This window comes from Saccopteryx leptura, chromosome 7 (assembly GCF_036850995.1).
Source record: "Saccopteryx leptura isolate mSacLep1 chromosome 7, mSacLep1_pri_phased_curated, whole genome shotgun sequence".
NCBI lineage: Eukaryota > Metazoa > Chordata > Mammalia > Chiroptera > Emballonuridae > Saccopteryx > Saccopteryx leptura.
In genome coordinates this window covers 102,750,910-102,774,177 of record NC_089509.1, presented here as the reverse complement: position 1 = coordinate 102,774,177, position 23,268 = coordinate 102,750,910, and the positions used below count along the sequence as shown (strand labels likewise).

General features: G+C 43.9%; 1 pseudogene; it reads left to right on the top strand.

Moving 5' to 3' along the window:
- The first annotated feature begins 19,292 nt into the window (after window positions 1-19,292).
- On the top strand, window positions 19,293-20,514 carry LOC136379036 (large ribosomal subunit protein eL32-like; annotated as a pseudogene).
- The last annotated feature ends 2,754 nt before the right edge of the window (window positions 20,515-23,268 follow it).

Genomic DNA, 23,268 nt, shown 5'->3' with positions numbered 1-23,268 from the left:
CTGCAGAATGATCATCACTCAGAACCACTGGAAATCTAGTTGGACAGAAGTCCTGCAACTAAAGATATGAAGAAGCCACATCAGACTTGTAGGAGGGGTGGAGACTTGATGCAGAAGGAACTGGTCTGACTCCCACATGTGGCAGATAAAAACTGGGAGGGATTTCTCAGCTGCAGAGGTCCTCCTGAGGAACAGGGAGTCCCAGCCCCACACCAGGAACCCCCAACTCAGGTTCCAGTGCTGGGAAAAGAAGTCCTCACAACTTCTGGCTGTACAAACAAGTAGGGATTATGGTTGAGTCAGATGGAGGGCTGCTGATGTCCCAGGCTTTCCTCTTAAAGGGCCTACACACAGTTTTAATCAGACTCAATTTTTGGAGTCCAAAGCTGAGACAGTGGCTTGAAAGGCACTAGGGATATATGGCGAGGAACTGAATTGTCTGGCGTTAGCATGAGGCTGGAGAGGCAGCTTTTTCCAAGACTGAAGTGCTGGCAGAGGCCATTGTTTCTTTTCTGGGCCCTTTTCCCACAGAGCCAGCAAGCAGGCACCATATCTTAGATTTCATCAACTTGGCTATTATTGTTTGCCTACCCACCCTGAGACCCCACCGCATCCACCTTGTGGGCCCACCCAAGCTATTTCTAGTAGCTTTGCCATATAAATGACCTCTCTTGCCTTATGCTTCACGCTTTCCTAAAATATCTCAAACAAGCAGCATCTGGCCTCTGTGTGTCCTGTACCTCTCCCTAAGTGGCCCCAGGCCTGGCGTAGGGGCAGCCAGCCTTGGTTCATCACTTGGCCTCTCCCGGGCACCTCCAAGTACCACAGGTGGCAGCCATTTGCAGATTGCTCTAGTAGCTCAGGCCAGGTGGTCCTGGGCAGAACACCGGCAGCAGTTGACCTCGGCTTACACCTCTTGGGAAGTCCCAGAACCAGCTCATCCAATGGACAGCTTTAGACAATGTTAAAGCACCATCAAACCACCTTCACAAGTGACACACTCAAGGGACAGATTATTCAGCAGGCACCAGAGCCCTGCTGAGATAAGTCCTGCTCTGTGGGGTAGGCTGCTGCACAGATGATCCTCCAAAGTGGTTGCAGTTAGTCTTTGCAGCCAATCGGCCTGGGGATAAATTCCTTCTATTGAGGTGTTCACAATAATCAAGGCTCATCTACCACAAGAGGGTATACACAGCCCACACAGAGGCTGGAGGGGGCGCATCTGAAGTGCCCAGCTCAGGTGAATGGGGAGGCTGTTCCACTGAACCCTACAAGGCACCTACTACATAAGGCCACTCTGTCAAACCCAGGAGGCATAGAAACTCTATCTAATACATAAAAACAGACACAGAGAGGCTGCCAAATTAAAAAGACAAAGAAACATGTCCCAAATGAAAGAACAGAACAAAACTCCCGAAAAAGAACTAAACAAAATGGAGACAAGCAATCTACTAGATGCAGAGTTCAAAACACTGGTTATAAGGGTGTTCAATGAACTTAAGAGAAGAGTTAATTATCAAACCCAGGAGGCATAAAAACTCTATCTAATACATAAAAAACAAACACAGAGAGGCTGCCAAATTTAAAAGACTAAGAAACATGTCCCAAATGAAAGAACAGAACAAAACTCCAGAAAAAGAACTAAACAAAATGGAGACAAGCAATCTACTAGATGCAGAGTTCAAAACACAGGTTATAAGGATGTTCAATGAACTTAAGGGAAGAGTAGATGAAATTAGTGAGAACTTCAACAAAGAGATAGGAAACATATAAAACAGAACTAGAAAACCATAAAAAAAGTCAGAAATGAGAATATATGAACTTAAATCAAGAATACATTATAGGGAATCAACAGTAGAGTAGATGAATCAGAAAATTAAATCAGAGATTTGGAAGATAAGGAAGCAGAGTACACCTAATCAGAACAGCAAAAAGTAAAAAGAATAAAAAAAATTGAACAAAAATGAGGGTAGTATAAGGAGCCTCTGGGACAACTTCAAGCATCCTTACATTGCATCATGAGGGTCCCAGTAGGAGAAGAAAGAAAGCAAAGAATTGAAAACCTATGGGAAAAAATGAGGGAAAACTTTGCTAACTTGGTGGTGAATGAAACAGACATACAACATACAAGTCCAGGAAGCACAGAGTCCCAAACAAGATGAAGTCAAAGAAGCTCACACGAAAATACATCATAATTAAAACGCCAAAGGTTAAAGGCAAAGAGAATCTTCAAAGTGGCAAGAGAAAAGCAGTTATTTACCAACAAGGGAGCTCCCATATGACTGTCAACTGATTTCTCAACAGAAACTTTGCAGGCTAGAAAGGATTGGGAAGAAATATTCAAAGTGATGAAAAGGGACCTATAATCAAGATTACTCTATCCACAAAAGCTATCATTTATATTTGAAGGACATATAAAGAGCTTCCCAGACAAGAAAAAGCTAAAGAAGCTCATCACCACCAAATCAGAATTACATGAAAGGTTAAAGGGTTTTCTTTAAGAAGAAAAAGATTAAAAAAAAAGATAGCCTGACCGGGCGGTGGCGCAGTGGATGGAGTGTCAGACTGGGATGCGGAGGACCCAGGTTCGAGACCCCGAGGTCGCCAGCTTGAGCGTGGGCTCATCTGGTTTGAGCAAAAGCCCACCAGCTTGAGCCCAGGGTCGCTGGCTCCAGCAGGGGGTTGCTCGGTCTGCTGAGGGCCTGAGGTTGGGGCACATGTGAGAGGGCAATCAATGAACAGCTAGGGTGTTGCAATGCACAGTGAAGAGCTGATGATTGATGCTTCTCATCTCTCTCTGTTCCTGTCTGTCTGTCCCTGTCTGTCCCTCTCTCTGACTCACTCTCTGTCTCTGTAAAAAAAAAAAAAAAAAGATAAAAATATGAATAATAACCTGACCTGTGGTGGCGCAGTGGGATAAAGCGTAGACCTGGAACACTGAGGTTGCTGGTTCGAAACCTTGGGCTTGCCTGGTCAAGGCACATATGGGAGTTGATGCTTCCTGCTCCTCCCCCTTCTCTCTCTCTGTCTGTCTCTCTCTCTCTCTCCTCTCTCTAAAAATCAATAAATAAAATATTAAAAAAATAATAAAAAATATGAATAATAAAATGGCAATAATACATATCTATCAATAATTGAATCTAAAAAACAAGATAACTGAACAAACAGAACAGAAACAGACTCATAGATATAAAGAACACTTTGATGGTTGCAGATGGGAGGGGCATTGGGAGGATGGGTGAGAAAAGTGAAGAAATTAAGAAGTACAGTTGATAGTCACAGGTAGTAAAATACAGCACAGGAAATATAGTTAATAATATAGGAACAATTATGTATAGTCAGATAAGTATGAGATTTATCAGGATGATCACTTAGTAAGTTATATGATGTCTAATCTCTGGGTTGTACACCTGAAACTATATAATATTGTATGTCAAATGAATTGAAAAATAAAAATTTATTTAAAGTCAAAAATTTTTATTCTCCAGTGTTTTTCATATCAGTATATAGATGTATAATTGAGTTGTATATATTAACCTTGTATTCTGGAACTTCAGTAAATTCAATTATTAGTTCTATTATTATTATTATATTATTATTATCATCATCATTTAAGTAAGAGGAAAGGAGACAGACAGACTACCTCATGCGCCTGGACTGGGATCCACCCTGCAAACCCTGCTACTGGTGATGCTCTGTCCATCTATGGATGTTGCTCAGCAACTGAGCTATTTTTAGCACCTGGGGTGGAGGTTTCCCCAGAACCATCCTCAGTGCCTGGGGCCAACTCACTTGAATTAAACGAGCCATGGCTGCAGTAGGGTGAGAAAGAGAGGGAGAAGAGAAAGGGGGGAGGGGTGGAGAAACAGATGATCACTTCTCATGTGTCTTGACTGGGAATCAAACCTCAGACATCTACATGCCAGGCTGAAGCTCTAGCACTGAGCAAACCGCCAGAGCGTAGTAGTTATTTTTTTTTTTTTCTATCTACTTATCAGCCAAAGGTGTTATTCTGATTCAAGTGGGACAGAGTGTAAATGCCACTGTTTTTCTTTTTTTTTTTTTTTTAATTTTTTACAGAGACAGAGAGTGAGTCAGAGAGAGGGATAGACAGGGACAGACAGACAGGAACGGAGAGGGATGAGAAGCATCAATCATTAGTTTTTCATTGCACATTGCAACACCTTAGTTGTTCATTGACTGCTTTCTCATATGTGCCTTGACCGGGGGCCTTCAGCAGACCGAGTAACCCCTTGCTGGAGCCAGCGACCTTGGGTTCAAGCTGGTGGGCTTTTGCTCAAGCCAGATGAGCCCACGCCCAAGCTGGTGACCTCGGGGTCTCAAACCCGGGTCTTCTGCATCCCAGTCCGACGCTCTATACACTGCGCCACCGCCTGGTCAGGCTAGTAGTTATTTTTTTGAAGATTCTTTTAAGTTTTATATGTACATAATCATGACATCTGAAAATAAAGGCAATTTTTTTTCTTTATGCCTCTTATTTATTTTTCTTACCTTATTTCACTGGCTAGGACCTCCAGTACCATGCTGAATAGAAGTTGTGAGAGTGGACATTCTTACCCTGTTCTGATTCTTATGGGTAAAGTATTCAGTCTTTCCCTATTAAATATGATTTAAGTGAAAGATTTTTCATAGAGGTGCTTTATTAGTTGAGGAAGTTCCTTTCATAAATGGGTGTTAAATCTTTCTCATTCTTTAAGGGCCAGGATTCTGAAACTAGATTACTACTGCATACAGGCTTTGTGACAAAGGGCAGATTACTTAACCTCCCTCTAACACTTGTAGAATGTGGATAATAATAATGTGCTGCTAATGCCTATGAAGATGAAATGAAATGAGCACACACATGCACAGTCAAGACATTTAAAAGAATGCCTAGCATACAATAGGTACTATGCAGATGTTAGGTATCATTCTTTTCATTTGTCCCTTTATTTTGCTGGATTACTGAATTTTGCTGAGGAAGTATATATAGGAGATAACATTTTGGAGAATTTGTATTTCTAAAAAAAACCCCAAAAAACCTTTATTCTACTCTTACACTTGATTGGTGTTTTGGCTGAGTATTGAATTCTAGTTTGAAATTTATTTTACTTCAGAATTTTGTAGGTTCTTCTTAATTTCTTCTAACTTCTAGGACTGTGGAACTTCTGATGCTATACTAATTCTTGATTCATCATATATGGCTAAATTTTCTCTTAGAGTCTTGGCCAGATAGTTCAGTTGGTTGGAGCATTGTCCCTAAGCTCAGAGGTTGTGGGTTCAAACCTCGGTCAGGGAACATGCCTGAACAGATGTTCCTGTCTTTCTCCTCTCTCTCCCTTCCTCTCTCTCTAAAAAATATTAGTAAAATAAACATTAAAATTTTTTTTTTCTCTTAGAAGCTTTTAGGATATTTTCTTTATCTTCTTAGTTTTACAATGCATAATAATGTGCCTTGATGCTTTTTTTCTTCTTCTCATTTATTTTGCTGGGCATTGGTGAACCCTTTTAAACTGGAAACTCAGGTTCTGCAAAATGTTCTTGTACTATTTCTTTGCTACTTTTCTTGCCTTTATTTTCTCTATTTTTTTTTCCCCCCTAGGATTCTTCTATTTGGGTGTTGAACTTCCAAATTGATCCTCTAATATTCTTATCACACTGCCTGTTTTCCAGTATCTTCACCTTTCCACTTTCCATGAAGTTACCCTTAATTTTATCTACTAGCCCTTTCATTGGAATTTAAAATTTCTGCTGTCATATTTTAGATTTCCCATGGGCTTGTTTTTCTATTCCTTCACGCACCCTTTCATAGCACATCTTTCTTGCCTCCTGGATGCAACTTTTCCTCTTGTCTTTCTGAGGGTATTATGGTTTTTGTTTTTTTTTGGTATTTTTCTGAAGCTGGAAACGGGGAGAGACAGTCAGACAGACTCCCGCATGCGCCCGACCGGGATCCACCCGGCACGCTCACCAGGGGCGATGCTCTGCCCACCAGGGGGTGATGCTCTGCCCCTCCGGGGAGTCGCTCTTTTGCGACCAGAGACACTCTAGCGCCTGGGATAGAGGCCAAGGAGCCATCCCCAGCGTCCGGGCCATCTTTGCTCCAATGGAGCCTTGGCTGCAGGAGGGGAAGAGAGAGACAGAGAGGAAGGGGGGGGAGATGGAGAAGCAAATGGGTGCTTCTCCTATGTGCCCTGGCCGGGAATCGAACCCAGGTCCCCCGCACGCCAGGCCGACGCTCTACCGCTGAGCCAACCGGCCAGGGCCTGAGGGTATTATGTTTTATTTTTCTGAAGATTTCTTTAAGCTTCCTTCATTGTCTATGTTTCTTTTCTCTTGGTCTGATAAGTCAGTTACCACTTTACTTTTGATTTTTATTAAAAAAAAATTCTTATCTTTTATTTTCTCTCTCATTTTTTTGTTTTTGTATCTTGTGGGATTATGCCTTAAAAATATTAGCCTGACCTGTGGTGGCACAGTGGATAAACTGTTGACCTGGGAATGCTGAGGTCGCCGGTTCGAAACCCTGGGCTTGCCTGGTCAAGGCACATATGGGAGTTGATGCTTCCAGCTCCTCCCCCCTTCTCTCTCTCTGTCTCTCCTCTCTCCCTCTCTCTGTCTCTCCCTCTCCTCTCTAAAATGAATAAATAAATAAATAAATAAATAAATAAAAGAAGATACATGAAATGGAATACCTAAAGTAAATAATTACAGGAACTAAATCCATATGAATAGGAATCAAAATAGATGCATAAGATTTAGAATAGAAATGTTATAAAATATAATAAAAAAAAAATATGTGTGTTTCCCTGGTGGTTAGCTCAGATGGTCCTCCAGAAATGGCAAGATTACGGGTTCAATCCCCGGTCAGGGCACACATGGGAAGGAACCAACGAATGCACAGCTAAGTGGAATAACAAATGAATTCTTCCCTTCCCCCTCCTCTTTCTTTCCCTTTCTCTCTCTTTCTCTCTAAAAATCAACAAAAAAATAAATAATTAAGTCCTGGCCAAATAGCTCAGTTGGTTGGAGTGTTATCCCGAAGTGGAAAGGTTGCTGGTTCCATCCCAGGTCAGGGAATATACAGGAACAGCTTGATGTTTCTATCTCTCTGTCTCTCTTACAAACAAACAAACACGTTGTGTAATTTTTAGTGGTTTTTGAGAGGATTCCTTGTGGATTAAAAAAGAAAATACTTATTTTAAAGTCACATTCAGATTGCTCTATTATCTTTAGTTCTTAAAGTGTGAATTCTCCCATGTGTTATGTCAGCTGTCTGTTAATTGTAGTGGTTGTTAGTTCTCTGTCATATTTGATTGTGAGCTCATCTACTGAAATATATTTTTTTCATGAGAGTCTTGCATGTGCCCTAGATTATAAAGGGTCAGTGTCCTGGCTGTCCTCACTGGGTCCTCCTGAGTCACATGGTTCAGAGCTTTTTTGTTATTGTTTTTGTTATTTCTTGGTCCTGGGTTTCCAAACCTTTCCAAAGGGCAGATTTGAGTCCTCACCATTTGCTATTCAGGCTTGGGATTTTAAACTGTTACTCAGGTGGCCCTCTTTCTCCTCTTGTCCTTTTGGTCAAGTGGCACTTTGGGGTCGTGTCTCAAACTGGGAAGGTATTTTTCTATCCCCAGTAAAGGACGAGCCAGCGCTTTCCTGGGTTTTGACTTTCTGCAGGGAATCCAGTTCCAGTTCTCTGCCATGCGTGGAATCTGCAGACCCACGAGTGTTACCACCCCCATCCTAACCCGGTTCTAGTATCCCTCTGAGTTCCTGTGTCTTCAACACCTACTCCCTGGGAAGTTAATACATTTCTAAGTTTACTTTTAATTTCTGGCCCTTTGAGCTCTCACACTCTCTCTTTTCTCTCTCTTTTTCTTTGCTTTTTATCTCAGATATTTATTTAAAAATTAAAAAGATATATTATCTAACAATTCTTTTGTGTGTGTGTGTGTATTTTTTAATTAATTAATTTTTAATGGAGTGACATTGATAAATCAGGGTACATATGTTCAGAGAAAACATCTTTAGGTTATTTTGACATTTGATAATGCTGCATTCCCATCACCCAAAGTCCAATTGTCTTCCGACACCTTCTAACTGGTTTTTTTCGTGCCCCTCCCCCAACCCCTCCCTCTCCTCCCCTCCACCCCGTAACCCCCACACTCTTGTCCATGTCTCTGAGTCTCATTTTTATGTCCCTATCTAACAATTCTATGTAGGGTGTGTCCTTGTGTGTTGTGGTTGCTTTCCGTGCCTCCTCAGTCCACCATCATGACAGGATGTCAGTAAAAATTCAAATAACACATAAATTGAAAACAATTTTCCCTTGCTGTTGTTTATTTCTTTTCCTTAAAGATAAGGACCATTAAAATTTTCTCCAGGTAAATTTTAAATGTCAACCTGGAGGGAACATTAACCAGAGATCTAGTTAACTTACAACATGTATGTGTATGTTATATGAGTATGTGTATGTTGGAAGGGAGTGACCCCATGTTATCTCAGAATTAGCATCCCTTTATTTTTTAAATGGGTATCTCCTTATTTTTTAAATTAAATTTATTGGGACAATAACATTATACAAATGTACAATTTTTAAAAAATATATATTCAGTGAGAGGAGGGGAAGCAGAGACAGACTCCTGTATGGGCTCCCATCAGAATCCAGCCAACAAGCCCACTAAGGGGCAATGCTCTGTCCATCTGGAGCCTTGCTCTGTTGCTTAGCAACCAAGCTCTTCTTAGCACCTGAGGTGGGGGCTATGGAACCATCCTCAGTGCCTGGGGCCAACTTGCTCTAATAGAGCCATGGCTTTGGGAAAAGAAGAGAGAAAGAGAGAGAGAGAGAGAAAGAGAGAGAGAGAAGTAAAGGGGGAGATGTGAAGAAGCAGATGGGCGCTTCTCTTGTGTACCCTGGCTGGGAATTGAATCCGGGACATCCACGTGCAGGCTGATGGTCTATCACTGAGCCAACCGACCAGGGCCTCAAGTGTACAATGATGTATATCATCCGTATGTTGCATTGTGTGCCCATCACCCAAAATCTAGTCTCTCTCTGTTACCACCTATTTGACCTGCTTTACTCTTTTTATTTCCCCTGACCTCCCCCTCTGTTAGAAACCCCTTATTTTAGCCAGGTTCATATCAACTTGGTGGGAGAAGTAAGATATAGAAGGTAAGTGGGAAGGTGCTTCTGAAGAAATCCAGTCACTTCCGACATGGGAAGAAATCTTATTACCCAACAGAAACCTATGAGGCCACATCCGTACCTCTCTTGGTTCCTAAATTGTCAACAACAAGGCTGTCTTCCTGAAAGAGCTGGCTTTGCTCCAACTTTGAAAGTATTGAGGATGGAAGAAGACTGAGCAAGTAAGGCTTAAGGGCCATGCTGTGCAGGGCTCCTCACTTTGCCAACACCCACCCGGAGGACTCCTCTTGGCTGGGACCCTGACGATACTCAGCACATCCTGTCCACATTCCCAAGGCACTTTAGAAAACATATGTTAATAAGAATTTAATAATCTGTTAACTGTTTATGTATCAAATGCCTACTATATGACCAGCTTGTGCCAGACCCTTAAAACAAGAGCAGGTATTATAGAAATGAAACTTAAGGGCAAAGGAAACCTGTGAATTGTGGCTATGTGAAGAGTTCCTGAAATTTCCTGTAGCATCAGGGAATGATACAAAGATATATATCTGGGGGTCCTAGTGTACCACGGGCTGAATCTGAAGATTTGGAAAAATGATTAAAATTAAGTAAAAGAGAAAGAAAATAAAGACTTTGTAGCTGTGTGACCTTAAATATTCACTTCAACTTTCTGAATGTCAGTTTCCTCTTCCATGAAATGAGGTTTTATTAGGTAAGCTCCAGTTTTAAAAAGAGATGCTGTAAATCTAAGAATCTACTAAGATATACAGACAGGGTTTTAGAGCTGTGTGAACTTACTGTGAAATTCTACCTTTGCTCAGATCATGATTATTAGTAATTAGGTGTTCCAAAGGAGGCAACTTCTCAGTATGTGCTCTCCGGATAGCTATTGACCAGGTCTAACATGACGATTTCCTGAGAGGTCACCCTCTTTCCCCTTCTCCTCTCCTTCTTCCCTTCTCCCCACTGTAATACCTCCTTACCTCATCTGTCAGTTCATTTCTTTGAGGGTAAGCAGGACCCTTGGAAAAAAGGCAAATACTCCTGAGCGAGGAAAATACTTTTCTTCCAGACACTAAGCCTAGAACAAGAGCGGGCTTCTGAAGTCATTCTCTTGCACAGAAAATCCTCTTTTTCTGAGTCCTCAGGTCATGAACAAACTTGCATGCCATAATTCACCACACCAGCTTGCCTTCCCACTCACAGATGTGTCTGCTGATCATAGAAGACCTAATATGTTCCAGGCACAGTGAAAAGCACTTCTTACATGTTATTTCATTGAATTTCCTACCTTATGGTAGGAACTTTTATTATTCCCATTTTCAGATGAAGAATATAAGGCCAAGGAGATTAGTACCTAGTCTAAGGTAACACAGCAACAGATAAGTGGCAGAATTGAAACCAAAATCAAGGACTGAATGCTTTCAGAATCTGAGTTCTCAACTGCTCACGATACGGTAGAAACACTGAGGTGGTGTGAGAGCCAGAAGGGTTTTGGTCCAGGTTGGTCTTGGTCTACTCTATCCTGACTTGTAAGATCTTGAGCAAGTAATTTAATTTCTCGGAATCCCTGTCCCTTTGGAGGGATGATAGCAATAGAAGCTTTTCAAGATTCAAGGGAACGTATGTCAGGCTCTTGGAACAGACTAGGTCTCTGATAACTGGCAGGCATTATTATTATTATTTTTAGAGAGAGAGAGAGAGAGAAAGAGAGAGAGAGAAAGGAAGGGAGAGAGAGATGGAGAAGCATCAACTCATAGTTGCATCACAGTTGTTGTTCATTGATTGCTTTTTATACATACTTTGTCTGGGGGGCTCAGGCTGAGCCAGCGACCTTGGGCTTCAAGCCAGCAACCTTTGGCTCAAGCCAGTGACCCCCTCGCTCAAACTGGTGAGCTTGTTCTCAAACCAGATGAGACCACTCTCAAGCTGGTGACCTTGGGGTTTTGAACTTGGGACCTTAGTGTCCCAGGTCAATGCTCTATCCACTGCAACACCACTGGTTAGTGAATGGCTGACATTATTATCATAACAAAGAGCCTTGGAAAAATGAGTAATCCCACATCTTTTCACTTTAATGGCAATGCTTCCTGATGTCACAGGGTCAGGGAGCTAATAGGAGAGTTGGATGTACCACATTCAAAGTCTGGAGGGCAGCTCTAAATGGAAAGACAGCTTGGAAAGAGGATCGAAGGTCTTTCTTCATGTTCCTGCAATATCCACTTTCCTCTTCTTCTAGGTCATCCTATTAGCATACAAGCTCTCATTTTCTAATAACCTTCCCTCAGCCCCACATCCCTGTCAGCTATGGTCCTATGTCTTTGTTCCACTCTGCAGATAAGGTCCGAGTCTTACTGCTCAAAGGAAGGGAGAGGAGAGACATTTAGCAGAGTCTCAATTAGATCCTGACTTTGGCCCACTTGGGGTTGCAATTCAAGGCAAAAAAATGGAGAGTCAATGTCTTTTAGGCAATGAGGTCATTCTTAAGAGAAAGGGTAAAGCTCACAGTTCTGCAGAAGGTAATGACTCAGAGTTGAGGGCAATGAAAGTGGGCACTGTGGTTAGGACCAGCCCGCATGTTAGGGGGATGGGGCTGGCACTGAAAATGCAAAAAGTGGGGAGATTTTGGCAATGCAAGCATCATAGTCAGGGAAATAGGCTCTGTTCCATTTCAGATGGCTGGGCTGGAGTCAGCAGGGGGCCGAGGGCCAGCTGGGCGAGAAGGCCCAGGAACTTCACGGGAACAGGTGAGAAGAAGGACCCTGGGAGGTTTCCAGACTTGCTGAACCCCAGCCCCCTCACTGGGTGAACATATACCGGTTGTAAACAAAGAAAGGGCTCAGAAAGAACAACAGAGGTCAGATTTCCCTTCCCACCAGGAGTGAAGGAGAGCATGGTTTCCCCACACACCACACTTCCTCCTACTGAGAGATCTATTTTTCCTCGGCTCCTGCTTTCTCCCTGCGTCTCTGCCTTCTTCCCAGGCTCTTTGGAAGGCTCCTCTTCTTCTTCCAGTCCCTCCCATGCTGACATTCTTGCAGACCCTGGTCTGCCTCCCTTTCTGCCCATTTCCTAGCAGCCACTCTCCCTGGGTAGGGTTATCTCCTCCTGTGGCTTTAATGATCGGCCATCTCTGTGGGAATGATCTCTAAAACGTGTCTCTAGGTTAGTCATTTTCCTCGGACTTCCAGAGCTAGACTTTCCAATGTACGTTGACACGTCTACTTGTACCTTCACCATCAATCTAAAATTAAAGCTGATGTCTTCCCCCCCAAACCTGCTTCCTTTAAACCATGTGTTCAAGCTGTGGATTAATAAACCCTTTTCGATTCTTTCCCTCTTTCTCACTGCCTATGAGTTGGTAGCCAAATCTTGTTGGCATGCCCCTAAAGATCTCTTAAACTCACCCCCTCAGCTCCACCCCCATTGCCATTACTTTGCCCAGAGGCTCACTATTTCTGTGATAGCCTCCTTACTAGACTTCTGCCTTGAGCCTCTACACTTTTCAGTTCATTCATGTACCACTCCAGGAGCAAGCTGATGGCTTTATTCATCTGCTTAAAGCTCCTAACGCCTGTGGTATAAAGTTCCAACATTTTAGCACAGGATTCTAAGCCTTCTGCAGTTTGGCCTTGCCTATGGCTCAGTCCTATTTCATCCCCATGCTGGAAGGGCCTTTGCTTTGGCCATTCAGGATTCCTTGAATTTCTAATACATCATGCTGTCTGCTTTAGTCTAGGTTTCTTCGGTTGTAAGTAAAAGAAACCTACTTTAAGGAGCTCTAGCCTAAAAGGAATTTAGCGAAGGATCTAGGGGTAGATCCCAATAGTCATAAGGTTCCAAGAGGGAAGGGATTGGACCAGGAACAGGAAGGTGGCTCCTTTCTTGAGCTTTCCCTCTTTGGGGACCACTGATTCTTCATGTTTACTTCATTTAGCAGATCTGTATCTGCCTCTTTATGGGTACACCAGCTTTCTCTGCTTCTTTCTGCCCACAGTTACTCTGTGAGTTAAAACCATACAAATTACTCAGCCATAAGAAATGATGACATCGGATCATTTACAATAACATGGATAGACCTTGATAACATTATACGGAGTGAAATAAGTAAATCAGAAAAAAATTAAGAACTATATGAACCTATACATAGATGGGACATAAAAATGAGATTCAGAGACATGGACAAGAGTGTGATGGTATCAGGGGGTGGGGTGGGGGTGTGGGGAGGGGGCGAGGAAGGAAAGAGAGGGGGTGGGGGGAGGGGATGAGCACAAAGAAAACCAGATAGAAGGTGACGGAAGACAATTTGACTTTGGGTGAGGGATATACAACATAATCAAATGTCAAGATAATCTGGAGATGTTTTCTCGGAACATATGTACCCTGATTTATCAATGTCACTGCATTAAAATTAATAAAAACAAGATTAAAAAAAACCATGGTAAGGCATTGTGTAAAAATGAAGTCACATTATTATTTTCATAATAAAATCTTTGTTTGGCTAAAAAAGAACAAACCATACAAATTAAAGGAAAAGTCCAGGCAACACCCCAGTCTCCCATTTCCAGGAAAACAACTCTGGCTGGCCCAACTTTGGCCAGGGAAGTAGCTTCAGGTAGAACACATAGCTTGGAGAAGAGAGGCTTATGTTACCCTTAAAGAAGTCTCTAAACCCTCATTCCTAAGCCTTTTCATTGGATGCTCTTCTCTGTGTCTCTAGTTAAATTCTATTCAAACATCATGAGTTAGCTCAATAATTAGACCTTCCTGAAAGCCTTCATAGGCTGAGTTATAAGTCCTTCCATGTGTTCCCGTAAAACCACTGCATAACCTTGACTCTGACGCTTATCACATGTGGGTTGTGTTCATTGATTTCTTGTCTGTTTCTTCATTATACTATGAGATCTTGAGGGTAGGCACTGAACCTGTTTACCTCTTTTTCTCTAGGGTCATGGGAGGAACAAAGTCTACAGTGGAGATATATTCAACTTTTAAATGAATGAACGAAATAGCTTATAGTCTCTATACACCACATGCAGGTGTTTTTGGGGACAGAATTCAGGTATCTGATGGCAAAGCAGAAAATACCACAAACGGCTTATTTGGATGGCAACGTGTTCCTCACGGTTCCTCAGAGTCTCAAGAGTATCAGCCCGCAGGAAGCTGTGCAATTTAAGATTAGTTTATTGCAAGTTTACAAGCTTGTGACTTCATAGATGAAAATGGCCTAATCTGACTTACTAGCTGGTATAAATAATTGAATAGCTAAATGCAGAACAGATTAGGTTTTAGAACAGATTTTAAAAACATCACCATCTTTATATGACAGACAAGTTCATGGTGGCCATGTACATTTTGTATTAAAACTATAGCTAAGAACTCACTTGAAATTTATATAAAATTGCTATGCATAGAGTTTAGTCCAAATTACTACAGCCATGAAGTTGGAATAAAAATAAAAAGTTAAATAAATAGCCTGACCTGTGGTGGCGCAGTGGGATAAAGCATCGACCTGGAACGCTGAGGTTGCCTGTTTGATACCCTGGGCTTGCCTGGTCAAGGCACATGTGGGAGTTGATGCTTCCTGCTCCTCCCCTTTCTCTCTCTCTCTCTCCCCTCTCTGAAAATGGAATAAAATCTTTAAATAAATAAATAAATAAATTCCTTTAAAAAAAGTTAAATAAATATTAATAGCTAGCATTTACTGAGAGCTTACCATGCTCCATTACTGGGCTCAGTGCTTTATGTGTATTAAGTAACAAATCTAATTCTTAAAACTACCTTGTGAGGCTGGTTATATAATCAGCCCATTTTACAGATGAGGAAACTGAGGCACAAGACTTAACCAGAGTTGGGATGTGCATGCAGGGATCTCTACCATCAACTGCTCAGCTAAACCACCTCAAGGTACTATTTTCTGCCTTTCTTCCAATACTTACCTGTTAATGGTTGTTCTTTAAATTATGCCTTGTTTCACCAGGATTTTGCAGAATTTTTCTTTTAACACATCTTTTATGTTTTTAGGTAAAAAAAACCTCTCTGTGCCTTGTGAAAACCATGCTTAGTATTTTAATTTCCCTATTTCCCTACTAACATTGGTACAATAAAAAAATTTAAACTTTTCTAATTTGCTAGATTAAAAAATGTATCTCAAATATGAATAAGTTCTAGAGATCTGCTGAACAATTTGGCGCCTATATTAAGAACACAGTATTATACACTTAAAAATTTGTGAAGAGGGTAGATCTCACATTAATTATTCTTAAAACAAGAAGCAAAATCCAACAAAAACAGAAACACACAGGGGACACAGGAAAACTTTTGGAGGTAATGTATATGTTTATTATCTTGATTATTGTGAGGGTACCATGTGTGCATTCATTTGTCCAAACTCATCAAATTGTATACATTAAACACTTACAGTTATTTTTGTATGCCAATTACACTTCAATAAAGCTGTTAACAATGTAAAACATGGCCCTGGCCGGTTGGCTCAGTGGTAGAACATTGGCCTGGTGTGCGGAAGTCCCGGGTTCGATTTCCGGCCAGGGCACACAGGAGAAGCGCCCATCTGCTTCTCCACCCCTCCCCCTCTCCTTCCTCTCTGTCTCTCTCTTCCCCTCCTGCAGCCAAGGCTCCATTGGAGCAAAGAAGCAAAGATGGCCTGGGCGCTGGGGATGGCTCCTTGGTCTCTGCCTCAGGTGCTAGAGTGGCTCTGGTCGCAACAGAGTGATGCCCCGGAGGGGCAGAGCATCGCCCCCTGGTGGGCGTGCCGGGTGGATCCCGGTCGGGCGCATGCGGGAGTTTGTCTGACTGCCTCCCCATTTCCAGCTTCAGAAAAATACAAAAAAAAAAAAATGTAAAACATGCCTGACCTGTGGTGGCGCAGTGGATAAAGCATCGACCTGGAACACTGAGGTCGCCAGTTTGAAACCCTGGACTTGCCTGGTCAAGGCACATATGAGAGTTGATGCTTCCTGCTCCTCCCATCTTCTCTCTCTTTCTCTCTGTCTGTCTGTCTGTCTCTCCTCTCTTGAAATGAATAAATAAAATAAAAATTAAAAAAATGTAAAACATGCAAATGTCTGTATGGCTGCATGGCTTCTTGGCTTTATAATTTCTTGTGTGAAGCTCCCATCATGTTTTTTTTGTTGTTTTTTTTTACAGAGACAGAGAGAGAGACAGAGAGAGGGATAGATAGGGACAGACAGACAGGAATGAAGAGAGATGAGAAGCATCAATCATCAGTTTTTCGTTGTGACACCTTATTGTTCATTGATTGCTTTCTCATATGTGCCTTGACCGCGGGCCTACAGCAGACTGAGTAACCCCTTGCTTGAGCCAGCGACCTTGGGTCCAAGCTGGTGAGCTTTGCTCAAACCAGATGAGCCCACGCTCAAGCTGGCGACCTCAGGGTCTCGAACCTGGGTCCTCTGCATCCCAGTCCGACGTTCTATCCACTGCGCCACCGCCTGGTTAGGCACTCCCATCATGTTAATGTTCATCACTAAACCAGCTCCAAATGCTTACCTGCTTCGTGCAGGGGTCCCCAAACTTTTTACACAGAGGGCCAGTTCACTGTCCCTCAGACTGTTGGAGGGCCACCACATACAGCGTTCCTCTCACTGACCACCAATGAAAGAGGTGGCCCTTCCGGAAGTGCGGTGGGGGGCCGGATAAATGGCCTCAGGGGGCTGCATGCGGGCCCGCGGGCCATAGTTTGGGGACGCCTGGTGGGAACACATGAATAAATGAAGGAGTAACTTTAGGACTGCCCTCTGGGTTTCTATTTTTGGGCTTTCTTCCCTCAGGAAGCTTTACCTATGGGTACTGGAAGAAAAAGGTCATGGGTACAATCTAATGAGTCCTGCCATTAATCCTGTGGGTCAGTCCCCAGAGACTTGGGAGGAGGCTTCCTGGTATAGCAAAGAGGGTAAAGAATAGGGAAGCTGGAGACCAGGGTCCAGCGCTGTTTCTGCCACTTGTAGCTTAAGACCTTTTGACAATTGTCAACCCACTCTGGACCTCAAATAGCTCACCTGTCAAAAGGGGAGGTCAGCCTAGAAGTAAATCTTTTAAACAGTTCAGAGCCACCACTCACAGATGGGCAGGTTTAACAATGTACACCCCAAGGGGGTGTCATTTGCATAGAGTATGATGTGACTCATGCACTTATTCTATTTATATGTCCTAAACTAAATTAGCCAAACCTTTCCTTAAACAGAGGATTTTTGTGCAACCCTGACTCTGATCTCTAGGAGCTATTATGACATGAAGACCCTTTAGGGCTTTCAGAAGCTTCTTGGGAGTCCTGTTCCTGCATTTTTGTCAATTAAGTTGGACCCTTGGGCAGGGTGGCTTAGGCAGTGGGCAGCAGAGGTGTCCAAAGCACCAGAGGCATCCCAAGTGCCATAGCCAGCTATATAGTCTAGTGAAGTAAATTCCTTAGCGTAATGCTGAGCATCTAAGAAAGTCCTCCAGAAATGCTGGTTAATATTATTACTATAGTAGAATAGAGAAAAAGCGTGGGATAGACTACCGCTCAGGAATTAAGAGTTTGACCCAAGTTCTGTGTTGGCTTGGCGCAGAGCCAGCTTTCATAGGAAGCGGGCTCTGCTGTTTATGGCTAGGGGAACACGTCTGACACCAGACTTTGCAAGGCCCTGTTGAGAAATCAGTGGTGAGTCTGTCTTCTCCGGGAAGGTGCCTTGCGCCTGTCTGTGAAGCTGCTGGGGGAGGGGCCTTGAGTTGGGGGAGTGATCGCTGCTCCTTCCCACATCCCCTCCCCACCCCCACTTCTGCTCCACCTTGGGCACATGGGCACCTTGGGTTAGGAGGCTCTACTGCAAGGCCACCTTGCTTTTGGCTAGGAACCAGGGGAGCCGGAGGGTCTTAGAGACGGAAAGCGTACACATACACAGTGAGAGAGAGGAAGTAAGGTAGATAGATACCTGTAAGGGTAAGAATCACCCTTACACACAATTCTAGTTCTAACCGAGCATTTCTCATCTCCAGTTTGGGCAGCTCTGCCACCCTTGTTCCTGGGTCAGTGGGTTTTAAACCTGAGTCTTGACCAGACGCAACGGGGGCTCCAGATTCCTAGGACCCACACTCGGCTATTTGCATTCAGTAGGGCTGGGGCCCTCGCCTTCACTTGAAGCTGGGATGGTGAGATGGAGACCTTCCGTTAGTTCTTCCGGATCTATTCTGTCTTTCTCTACCCCGCCCTGTGCCCCGGGATGCTGAGCGGAGTGGACTGCCTCTGTGGATTCCCCTGTACTTTGGTTTCTGAGCGCAGCCGGCAGGAACCCTGGTAGGAGGTCGGTGGTGGACAGAAGCTTCATCAAGGCATTTCTTTTCCAAGTTCTGTCCCCGATGGTCGCTGGGATTGGCTCCTGTCGGACAGCCCTCACCACACAACTTTCTCTCTCAGTTCCCACATGGTTCCCTTATCTTGCTTCTCAGGTCTAGGAAGAGTAACTGCTCCCAACATATTGGCCTTGGAGTACGGCACCATTGCTCATTCTCTCCCCTGAACCTCTCCTCCACCTTTGTTAAAGGTTTCATGAGCTTGATGACACTCTCTCCTTGCCCAGCTCCAGTATGCCACCTGGCTCCTCCCAGGACCCTGATCCATTCAGGGAGTGCCCAATAGCTGTGTTTTAAGCAAGGAGCTCATTTTAACAAGAAGCCCTTCCAGAAATACTGCTCTGCGATCTTTGATGCTTCCCACTTCTTTTTTTTTTTTTTTTTGGACCCCTTAATGTTTAACTCATGTGAGACTAAGGAGATGTTTTTCAGAAGCAACTTTACCAGGAAATGAGGTTTTAAAAAAACAACAACAGAGATTCATACTGTTCACTGAGAAAATATAAAGGCAGAGAATGGGCATATTCGTGAAGCCCAGCCCTCATGTTTGTAAGGAGGGCTACGCCTGTGCTGACTTGGCAGGCCCCACCCACGGACAAGCAGGCCTCAGTTTCCTCATTTTTGGAAAAGTCCCAGCTCAACCAAATAAATAGAAACAATGAAAAACTGTACAATTTAATCACGACCCAGCAATTCTTCTCTTAAACAGTAACACTTTCTCTACCTGGGCGTTAACTACGAAGGTGACAGCCACCTCTTACTTGGCATCATGGCTACCCTCAGACCCCTCATGAAGCCTAAGATTGTCAAAAAGAGGACCAAGAAGTTCATCTGGTACCACTCAGACAGGTGTGTCAAAATCAAGGTAACTGGCAGAAATCCAGAGACATTGACAATAGAGTGTGCAGAAGATTCAAGGGCCAGATCTTGACAACCAACATCAGTTACGGGGCCAACAAGTAAACAAAGCACTGCTGCCCAGTGGCTCCCGGAAGCTCCCGGTCCACAGCGTCAAGGAGCTGGAAGCACTGCTGATGTGCAGTGTGAATCTCACACTCCCTGCATTTCCTGGAAGAGCCGCAAAGCCACTCGGGAAAGAGCTACCCAGCTAACCTCAGAGTCACCTTCCCCAATGCCAGGCTGTTCAGCAAAAAAAAAATGCACAGACAGCTTGTGTGCATATTGTGTTCATTTTAATAAAACCATGAAATTCTACCACCCCCCCAAATATCTTCCAATAGCTCCTTTAAATAGCTTATATTCTGCCAGTTTCCTGAGCATTTGTAAATCCATATATATGATCATGTTTGTTACACAGATAAGCCATTTATTGCACATGCTGTTCTATTTCCTCTTCAACATTATTTCTTTCCATGTACATTCATGTGAGGACATCGTTCTTTTTTTAAGATTCTTTTTTTAACAGCTTTATTGAGGTATACTTTTTAAATATTTATTTTATTTTATTTATATTTTTTTGGTGAGAGGAGGGGACATAGTTTGGCAGTCTCCCATATGCACCCTGACTGGGATCCACCTGGCAAACCCTTCCTAGGGCCGATGGTAGAATCAACTGAGCTATTTTTAGCACCTGAGGCTATCATGCTTAGCCCAATGGAGCTGGTCTCAGTGCCCAGGACCAGCGCTCAAACCAATTGAGCCACTGGCTGTGGAGGGGAAGAGGGATAGAAGGGGAGGGTTAGGGGAAGAGAAACAGGTGGTTGCTTCTCCTGTGTGCCCTGACTGGGAATCAAACCCGGGACATCCATATACCAGGCCCACATTCTATGAATTGAGCCATTGGCAAGGGCCAAGGTTTAATTTGTCTACTTTAAAGTCATCTGTTTTAAGTATACAATCAAATGACTTTTAGTAAACTTACAGAGTTGTGCAACTACTGCTACAATTCTGATTTAGAATATTTCTGTTGCCTCTAAAGGAACCCTTACTCTTTGTAATCACTCTTTGCTCTCACCCCTAACCCCAGGTAACCAACCACTCATCTGCTTTCTGTCTCTGTAGGTTTGTCTTTTCTGGACATTTCATGTAAATTGAATCATACCATACGTGGTCTTCTACTCTGGCTTCTTCCACTTAACATCATTCAAATATATATTTTTTAATTTATTGATTTTAGAGAGAGAGAGAGAGAGAGAGAGAACCATTGACTTGTTATTCTACTCATTTATGCATTAATTGTCAGTTCTTGTATGTGCCCTGACCGGAGATTGAACCCTCAGCTTTGGTGTATTGAGACAATGCTCCAACCAGCTGAGCTACCCAACCAGGGCTGAAACTGCATTCTTTTTATGCTCTGGAAGGTCGGCACAAGGCGCCAGCACTGTCACACACTGTTGCTTCTCTGCTGACTCCTCTTGTTGGCGTGGGGCAGCAGCTTGGGCAGCAGCCCCTCCAGCTCCTGAGCCAGGTGTGTGCTCCCTTCCTGATGCAGGGCACCAGCTTCTCCAGCTGGCTGTCCACATGTTGAATTTGGAGGCTGTGAGAAACCAACCCATGTTTGTCTGTCTTCACAATTCCAGCTTGTCCTCACTCTTCTCCACTTCACATACATCGTTCCTTCTCGTCCGTCTGTCCTGCCCCTTCCAGGTCCCAGCACCAGAAGCAAAGACAACAGCTTGACCTAGACATTCAACCAGCTTCCACAACTGTGTACAGTCAAGTCTCTATAACACGTCCCTCTTCCCCATGGTCCTGGTTTTCTAATCAAACCTTGTCTGATAAAGTGTGTGTCCTCAACAGAGGGTTCAGTTTTGCCTGCCTTTGAGTTTTATGTTGGGCTCCAATTGCCTCTTTAACTGTCCTGCCTGCCAGTCAGGAAGAGGGTGACCCCATCTGAACCTGCTCCACATCTGTGCCCCTAACCTCAGCTGGCCCTTAACTCTGTCAGATGATTGAGACCCAGGGACCCCAGCACCTGGCACAGAGGCGTCTTAGCACTGAAGAAGTAGGCTGGGTCTACCTGTGTGGGTGGAAAGCTCTGAGAAGTTTATATGGTATATATTTTCTCATCTATTTGTCAGGTGCCTGAAGTGTCACCATTAGAAAAACAAAATATCTAAAAAGCAAACTGAACTAAGAATTTTTATTCTAGCTCTGCTACGATCCAGCCATGAGATTTTGGTCAACTTGCTTTGCTGGGGCCACCGTTTCCTCATTCATGTATTGGATCTCGAGGCCTCTCTGGCTCTGCTGTTACATGTGGTCTGGTTCTCCATGTGGGCTTCCAAGAAATGAGTCCAGCGTGACACGCAAACTGGGGTACTTCTTCATATCACCCAAGAGAGACTGGAGGGTGCTCTGATTTCAGGAACAGGGAGCCCATCCTGTAGACTGGGGAGGGCTTTTTGGTGAAGGAAGACGTCAGAAACTCGGGGGACAGAGAAAAAAGACAGATGATCTTAGTATAAATAGAGGAATACGTCTCTGGAAGCAAGAGGGGCTCGCTCAGACTGAGCAGGCAGATCTAGACAGAAGGGTGCTGGGCCCTGACACAGGGACTCAGGCCTGGAAACGTTGGAGGGAAGAAAGAAATCAATGACTCAAAGGCAGGCCCTGGCTTTGCCCTGTCCTAGTGCTGGTTTGGTCGGTAGATTATTTGTGCCAAGATTGTGTGTGTGTGTGTGTGTGTGTGTGTGTGTGTGTCTGAGAGGGAGAGAGGGAGAAAGAGAGAGGCAGAGACAGAAATATTAACAGAGCTCACATAAGTGCAACTATGTCTGCCTCATAGCTCCCGAGCTAATTTTACCCTCTTATTTTCTTGGAGAGCCAGGTTTCCTCTAGCCCTTGTGGGAGGAGGAAAGAGCTGAGTCCCGGAACCAGAGTGCAGTTGGGTTGGGCCTCCTCCCAGGGACAGTCATCTGAGGGAACTGTCTGGTCGGTCTGCCTTGCCTGGTCAGAACACCACTGGTCCCTCTGGTAACTCAGGCGTTCAGTAAGCGCACATTCCCCTGCCTTCCCCTCCCGCTGAATGAGTCAGAAGCCATCCCGAAGGCTCAGCCAGAGCAGCACAGTCACACTTGATCCAGAGTTGAGCACAGCGCCTGGCACAGAATGAGCTCAGAACAAGGGACTATTGTTGAACTAATCCTGGTTGCTGGATGCAGTAGGAAAAGCACTCTGGTGAGTTAGGAGTGGTACTTACCTGCCCCTTGTGTGCTCCAGCTCAGAGGTTTGCTCTGCCTGCCCAGAGAGGCTTCTTTTCAAAGCCATGGCTGCCATTTCCTTGACTTAGTGGTCAGGTAGTTCTTATTACCAGGGGAGTGGAACCTGGTGAAATTTTGGTGACTGTCAAGTTTGGGTCCTCTTGCTTGCTTTCTTACTTTCTTAGCAGGCTGCTCAGAGCCAGAGGCCCTTCAGAGACAAGCCTAGGTCCAGGAGCTCTGCCAGGGTAAGGCTTTGTCTGGTTTAACTGCTGTTATATTACAAGATTCTGGGCCAGCAGGCACTCAATAATACCGTTAGAGAAATGAGTCTAGTCCTTTGTCCAGGTGAGTATTATATAAATTGTTTCCCCGTGGGTGGGTGTGTGGGTGTGTGTGCGCGCGCGTGTGTGCGCGCATGGGCTGGGTGGGAGACAAGAAAGAATGAAGTGAAACTCAGAGTGGGAGTTGCTGGTTGAGCTCAGGAAAGCTCTCTGGCTTCCTGCTACCTAATTCGGCAAATAGGGTGGACTTATGAGACCCTTCGAAGTCCCGCCCTTGATGTTCTTGACTACTGTCTCACTC